This window comes from Chiloscyllium plagiosum, unplaced genomic scaffold, assembly GCF_037043375.1.
Source record: "Chiloscyllium plagiosum isolate Xiang-an unplaced genomic scaffold, Cpla_swu_hap1 HiC_scaffold_27, whole genome shotgun sequence".
NCBI lineage: Eukaryota > Metazoa > Chordata > Chondrichthyes > Orectolobiformes > Hemiscylliidae > Chiloscyllium > Chiloscyllium plagiosum.
This window is the reverse complement of record NW_028270165.1, coordinates 54949270-54956276: the sequence shown is the minus strand read 5'-3', so window position 1 is coordinate 54956276 and position 7007 is coordinate 54949270. Positions and strand designations below refer to the sequence as shown.

General features: G+C 50.8%; 1 pseudogene; it reads right to left on the bottom strand.

Annotated features, from left to right (window-relative positions):
- Positions 1-3907: 3907 nt before the first annotated feature.
- LOC148144132 (uncharacterized) lies at positions 3908-5157 on the bottom strand (annotated as a pseudogene).
- Positions 5158-7007: the final 1850 nt, after the last annotated feature.

Sequence of the window (7007 nt, the reverse complement as noted above, 5' to 3'; positions counted from 1 at the left end):
TCACAAAATAACAACTGTTACCAGTCCCACAACACGTATTTCCTTGGACAAAGTTAAAAATCTCACAACACCAGGTTATAAACCAACAGATTTATTTGGAAACACTAACGTTTGGAGCACCGCTCTTTTATCAGGTTGGTTGTGGAGAATGAGATCATGATCATGGCATTTATAGCCAAAGGAGTCCAGTGTCATGGAGATGTGATATATTAAACAATTTTAGATTAAATCTTTCATCTTTTAGAATGGGTTTCTGCTCTTTGGCATGTTAATTCCAGAACTTGTTTTTAATTACCTTCTCAAGAAAGTCATTCAAATGCACAGCTTTTCTTACAATAGGTGTGAATTCTGTATGGGTCCCAGTGTTGAGTCAGATGGACATTTTTCTTAGAAATGTGCATTTAAATTACATTCTTGAGAAGGTAGTTCTTAGATTAGGGTGTAGGTTAGGCTGGATTGGCCATGCTAAATTACCCTTATTGTTCAGGATATGCAAGGTAGGGTGGATTAGCTATGAGAAATCTGAAGTAAGGGGGTGGGTCTGGGTAGCAATGGTGCTAAATGCCTTCTTAACCATCCAGTCTACCAGTTCTTTGCAGGTTGCACAACTATGTATCTGAACCCTCCCAGGTCTCTGTTTTAACGATACAAGTCCTGTCCTTCCTCGTTTTAGTAAAATGCAATCCCTTGCTTTTATTCATACCTCTCTCATATACGCACACCCTAACATGCTCACAGGATCAGTCCTCAGCAGAGGCCTCACCTTCATTCCCCTACGCTCTCGGATTAATGAGTTCAACACGCGGCGTGACATTGAACAATTCTTCCGCCGCCTTCGCCTCCGCACCTACTTCTTCAACCAAGACTCTCGCTCACCCTCTGACGACCCCTTCTCACGCCTCCAACACACCCCATCCACCTGGACACCTCGTGCTGGCCTCCTACCTGCCCTCGATCTCTTCATAGCCAACTGCCGCCGCGATATTAACCGCCACCTGAACTCCCCCACCCCTCTCACCCACTTCAACCTCTCACCCTCGGAACGTGCAGCCCTCCACTCCCTCTGTTGCAAACCCAACCTCACGATCAAACCAGCAGACAAGGGAGGCGCGGTAGTAGTTTGGCGCACCGACCTTTACACCACTGAGGCCCAATGCCAGCTCGCAGATACCTCCTCCTACTGCCCCCTTGACCATGACCCCACCCCCCACCACCAAACCATCATCTCCCAGACCATCCATAACCTCATCACCTCGGGGGATCTCCCATCCACCGCCTCCAACCTCAGTCCCACAATCCCGCACCGCCCGCTTCTACCTCCTGCCCAAAATCCACAAACCTGACTGCCCCGGCCGACCCATTGTCTCCGCCTGCTCCTGCCCCACCGAACTCATCTCCGCATACCTTGACACGGTCCTGTCCCCCTTAGTCCAAGAACTCCCCACCTACGTTCGGGACACCACCCATGCCCTCCACCTCCTCCATGATTTTCGCTTCCCCGGTCCCCAACGCCTTATCTTCACCATGGACATCCAGTCCCTGTACACCTCCATCCCCCTTCACGAAGGATTCAAAGCCCTCCGCTTCTTCCTTTCCCGCCGTACCGACCAGTACCCTTCCACTGACACCCTCCTTCGACTGACTAAATTGGTCCTCACCCTGAACAACTTCTCTTTCCAATCCTCCCACTTCCTCCAAACAAAAGGAGTAGCCATGGGCATCCGCATGGGCCCCAGCTATGCCTGCCTCTTCGTAGGTTATGTGGAACAGTCCATCTTCCGCAACTACACTGGCCCCACCCCCCACCTTTTCCTCCGCTACATCGATGACTGTATCGGCGCCGCCTCGTGCTCCCACGAGGAGGTTGAACAGTTCATCCACTTCACCAACACCTTCCACCCCGACCTCAAATTCACCTAGACAGTCTCAGATTCCTCCCTCCCCTTCCTCGACCTTTCTATTTCTATCTCAGGCGACCGAATCAAATACTACAAACCGACCGACTCCCACAGCTACCTGGACTACACCTCCTCCCACCCTGCCCCCTGTAAAAATGCCATCCCATTCTCCCAATTCCTTCGTCTCCGACGCATCTGCTCCCAGGAGGACCAGTTCCAAAAACGTACAACCCAGATGGCCTCCTTCTTCAAGGACTGCAATTTCCCCCCAGATGTGGTCGACGATGCCCTCCACTGCATCTCTTCCACTTCCCGCTCCTCCGCCCTTGAGCCCCATCCCTCCAACCGCCACCAGGACAGAACCCCACTGGTCCTCACCTACCACCCCACCAATCTCCATGTACAGCGCATCATCCGCCGTAATTTCCGCCACCTCCAAACGGACCCCACCACCAAGAACATATTTCCCTCCCCTCCCCTATCAGCATTCCGTAAAGACCACTCCCTCCGTGACTCCCTCGTCAGATCCACACCCCCCACCATCCCAACCTCCACTCCCGGCACCTTCCCCTGCAACCGCAGGAGGTGCAAGACTTGCGCCCACACCTCCCCCCTCACCTCCCTCCAAAGCCCCAAAGGAAACTTCCATATCCGCCACAGATTCACCTGCACCTCCACACACATCATCTATTGCATCCTCTGCACCCGATGTGGCCTCCTCTATATTGGGGAGACAGGCCGCCTACTTGCGGAGCGTTTCAGAGAACACCTCTGGGACACAAGGACCAACCAACCCAACCACCCTGTGGCTCAACACTTCAACCCCCCCTCCCACTCCACCAAGGATATGCAGGTCTTTGGACTCCTCCATCGCCAGACCACAACAACACGACGGTTGGAGGAAGAGTGCCTCATCTTCCGCCTAGGAACCCTCCAACCACAAGGGATGAACTCGGATTTCACCAGTTTCCTCATTTCCCCTCCCCCCACCTTGTCTCAGTCAAATCCATCGAACTCAGCACTGCCTTCCTAACCGGTAATCTTCTTCCTGACCTCTCCGCCTCCACCCTAGTCTAACCTATCACCCTCACCTTGACCTGTTTCCACCTATCGCATCTCCTCCCCCAAGTCCCTCCTCCCTACCTTCTATCTTAGCCTGCTGGACAAACTTTCCTCATTCCTGAAGAAGGGCTTATGCCCTAAACGTCGATTCTCCTGTTCCCTGGATGCTGCCTGACCTGCTGCACTTTTCCAGCAACACATTTTCAGCTCTAACATGCTCACACACTCACAGACTTATACTCCATCAGACTCACACTTTACCAAGCATGCGCACACTCTTACATGCACTCTCACCCACAAACGCACATGCACACACACACACACAACTCTATGGAGTAAATTTGTATTGGCAGAATTATATTTGCAAATACTTTCAATTTTGCTCACAAAGCGCACAATCTACAGGCAGTCAATCCATGTAATATTTTATACATTCCTACTTTAAAAACAGAAACTAGTCTGATTCAAGATTGGGATACTGGCAGACTCGAACCTCACAACTTTAATGTATTGTGTGAGCTGAGATGTCACTTTAAAAAAAAAAATAAAACCATAAGTCATCTCAAGAACATGACTTAGATGTTGTTCTTGGATTTACATATTAATGAACCGAAACCTGCAACCCATTCTAAAAGGCATCAGTTGCATGACACTATGAATTTTGCTATAAGATTTGTGTCTTATGATCCTGCTCCACAGCTACCTGTGGAAGGACCGGCGCTCCGAAAGCTCGTGCTTCCGAATAAATCTGTTGGACTCTAATCTGGCCTTGTGTGATTTTTAACTTTATCCACCCCAGTCCAATACTGGCACCGCCACATCGTTTCTAGTGAACACAGCCTATACCTCCCAGTGCCGCCAGTAAACTTTACAATGCCAATGAAACAACACAGTACCTGCACTCCTGAAAAATTTACAATTTCTAATGATATTAGCTACCCATTCACTGCTCCACCCGATACACAACATTGAAAACTTAGTGCAGTAGGCTGAAAGAAATGAACAGCTTTAAAACAAAAAACCTTTTGGAGCTCAAAGCTTTCAATGAGAGTCTGAGCCCGCGGTAAGTTCAGGTAATTTTTATTGTGACCCAACTTTGTTAAAGCTTCAGATCCCCCCAGCAAAAAGGTGTATAAAATGTAGCTGCTTTTTAACCAGCTCAAGGTCAAAGCGCGCATACTTCTCACACCCCCTATCCTACCTCACTTTCTTTACTGTTGGTCATCACCAAGTTGTCCTTTGTAATTGGATCCTTGGTACAGCCGTAACCTGGAGGAAGTATTGCCTCACTCAGCAATTTCACCCCACCCTAAAAACGGTTTCATCATCAGATTCTGAAATCCAGATTTCTGACCGAAATCCAATTCCGTCATCTGCCGCGGCTGGATTCAAACTCAGGAGTCCCAGGAACTGGGTTGATAGTCCAGTCCCTAATGGCACTCGGTTGTTGCTCCTTCAATCACCCTGCGATGGCACATGAACTCGTTGGTGCCTCCGCAGGTGGGAGGAGCGGGTGAAGGCCTTCCCACACTCTATGCAGCCGAAGGGCTTCTCCCCAGTGTGGATCCACTGGTGGGTCTGGAGATTGGAGGAATCGCTGAACCCCTTCCTGCACTCAGGGCAGCTGAAGGGCCACTCCCCTGTGTGAACCCTCTGGTGTCTCAGCAGGATGGAGGAATTGCTGAAGGCCTTCCCGCACTCTGTGCAGGGGAATGGCCTCTCCCCCATATGGATCCGCCGGTGGGTCAGCAGAGTGGTGGAACTGCTGAAGGCCTTCCTGCACTCGGGGCAGCTGAAGGGCTTCTCCCCAGTGTGGAGACGCTGGTGCTTCCACAAGTTGCTCATCTGACTAAATCTCTTCCCGCACTTGGGGCAGGTGAACGGCCTCTCCCCCGTGTGGACCCGCTGGTGAGTCAGCAGGTGGGAGGAATTGCTGAAGGCCTTCCCACACTCGGGGCAGCTGTAGGGCCTCTCCCCCGTGTGGACCCGCCAGTGGCTCAGCAGGTCAGAGGAATGTCTGAATGCCTTCTTGCACTCGGAGCAAGAAAACGGCCTCTCACCAGTGTGGAGTCGCCCGTGTGTCTGGAGGTTGAAGGAATTGCTGAAGGCTTTCCCGCACTCGGGACACGGGAACGGCCTCCCCTGTGTGGACCCGCTGGTGAGTCCACAGGGCAGAGGCCTGGGTAAAGCCCTTCCCACACTCAGGGCAGCTGAAGGGCCTCTCTCTGGTGTGACTGCGCCGATGAGTTTCCAGGGCAGATGGGACACAGAAGCCTTTCCCACAGTCACCACACTTCCATCGTTTCTCCACAGGGCGGGATTCCTCAGGTTTTTCCATGGCCGAAGCTTCAGCCGCACACAAACTCGTGTACAGCCCCTTCGCACCGTGATTTCCTCTTAACAGGCGGTATAGCTGTTACACGCTCCACACTCAGTGCACTGCAATAGTAGGTCTCTCATCCAGTCCCACTGATACTGGAAATGTACTCAAACAGGAACCAAAAAGCTTTGCTCCTTCTCACAGAATCGCAGTCAAAAATCGTTGTGGTCCTGATGGATTGAGTGACCGTCAGACATTGACACCAAAGTGAGGACTGCTGACTCTGGAGAGTCACTGTCAAAAAGCACGGCACTTGAGAATTCACAGCACATCAAGTAGCATCCGAGGTGCAGGAGAGTTGACGTTACAGTTGATTTTGAAACTTCTGTCTTCAGATCTTCAAACGCTGTAAAAAGAGAATATAAAAGTCATCACTGTCACTTCAGGGTAGAAATTCAGAACAAGCAATTCTGCTTTCTGGAGAACATTCTTTTCTTTTATTATTCCACAAAATTGAAAGTGCCATCCCATTCTCTCTCTCCCCTTCTGTTCTCACTCCAATCTAACTAATTCTCCTGAAGGTGCTGATTCAGGATCTTACAGGAGCAGAAAAGCAAAAACGTCAAGACTTATCTCTCTGAAACTTCACCTGAAAGTTAATAGCTTTCACGTCATTGGCATAATGCTGAGAGTAAGCAGGTCTGATTTGGAAAGCAAAATAAAGTGTGCCAATTCAGGATGAATCTGCAATGCAGCTTCTTGAGGAACAACCTCAAGAAATGGTTAATGTCCCCGGGAAGGGGAGCATAATGAGACACCAAAATATTAACACCGACACCAGAGAGAGAAACCGAACATACAGGTGTGGCAAACGTTAGTGGAAAGCCAGAGTCATAGAGATATACACACAGAAACAGACACAGGTACTTCAGTCAAACTCTTCTTTGCTGACTACATATCCTAAATTAATCTAGTCACATTTGCCAGCACGTGTTCCCTGGCCTCTGAACCGTTCGTATTGATACACCCGTCCAAATGCCTTTTAAATGCTGTAATTGTACCAGCCTCCACTACTTTCTCTGGCAGGTCATTCCGTACACACATTCACACCCGCCCAAACCTCGTGAAATAGTTGCCTCCTTAGGTCTCTTTTAAATCTCCACGGCCCCTCCCCCGCCGCCCTCACCCTAAACCAATCACCCTCTCGTTCTGGACTCCCCCACTCCAAGGAAAAGACCATGTCTATTTACCCTATTCATGCTCCTTATGATTTTATAAAAGTCTATAAGGTTACCCCTAAGATTCTGGCGCGGGCTGGGGAAACAGCCCCACCCTATCCTTCTGACCCTCCTCACCCGGGCAACTAAGACACATACCTGAGTTTGCAGAGTCTGCGCCCTCCCTGGATTCACTCCAGTTGCTACCAGTGAACAGATTTTCTCCCTCTTAGATTGAAGAGTTGCCCAGTGAAAGGGTTTTACTCTGAACCGAGCAGAGCCACTTCCGCGTTGTGACGTCATCGATGGGTGGAGGCGGCGGAGGGAGAGACAGGATGGGGCGGGGCGACTGGGTGGAGCGAGAGGCGGGTACAGAGACGGAGCGCGGCCGGGACAGTGGGAGGAGCAACTGTCGAGTGACGGCCTACGAGCCGGGACGTGACGAGACGAAGGGGCGAGGCGAACGGCGGCTCCGCACTGCGCCAGCTCCGGACTAACGGCCCGCAGTGC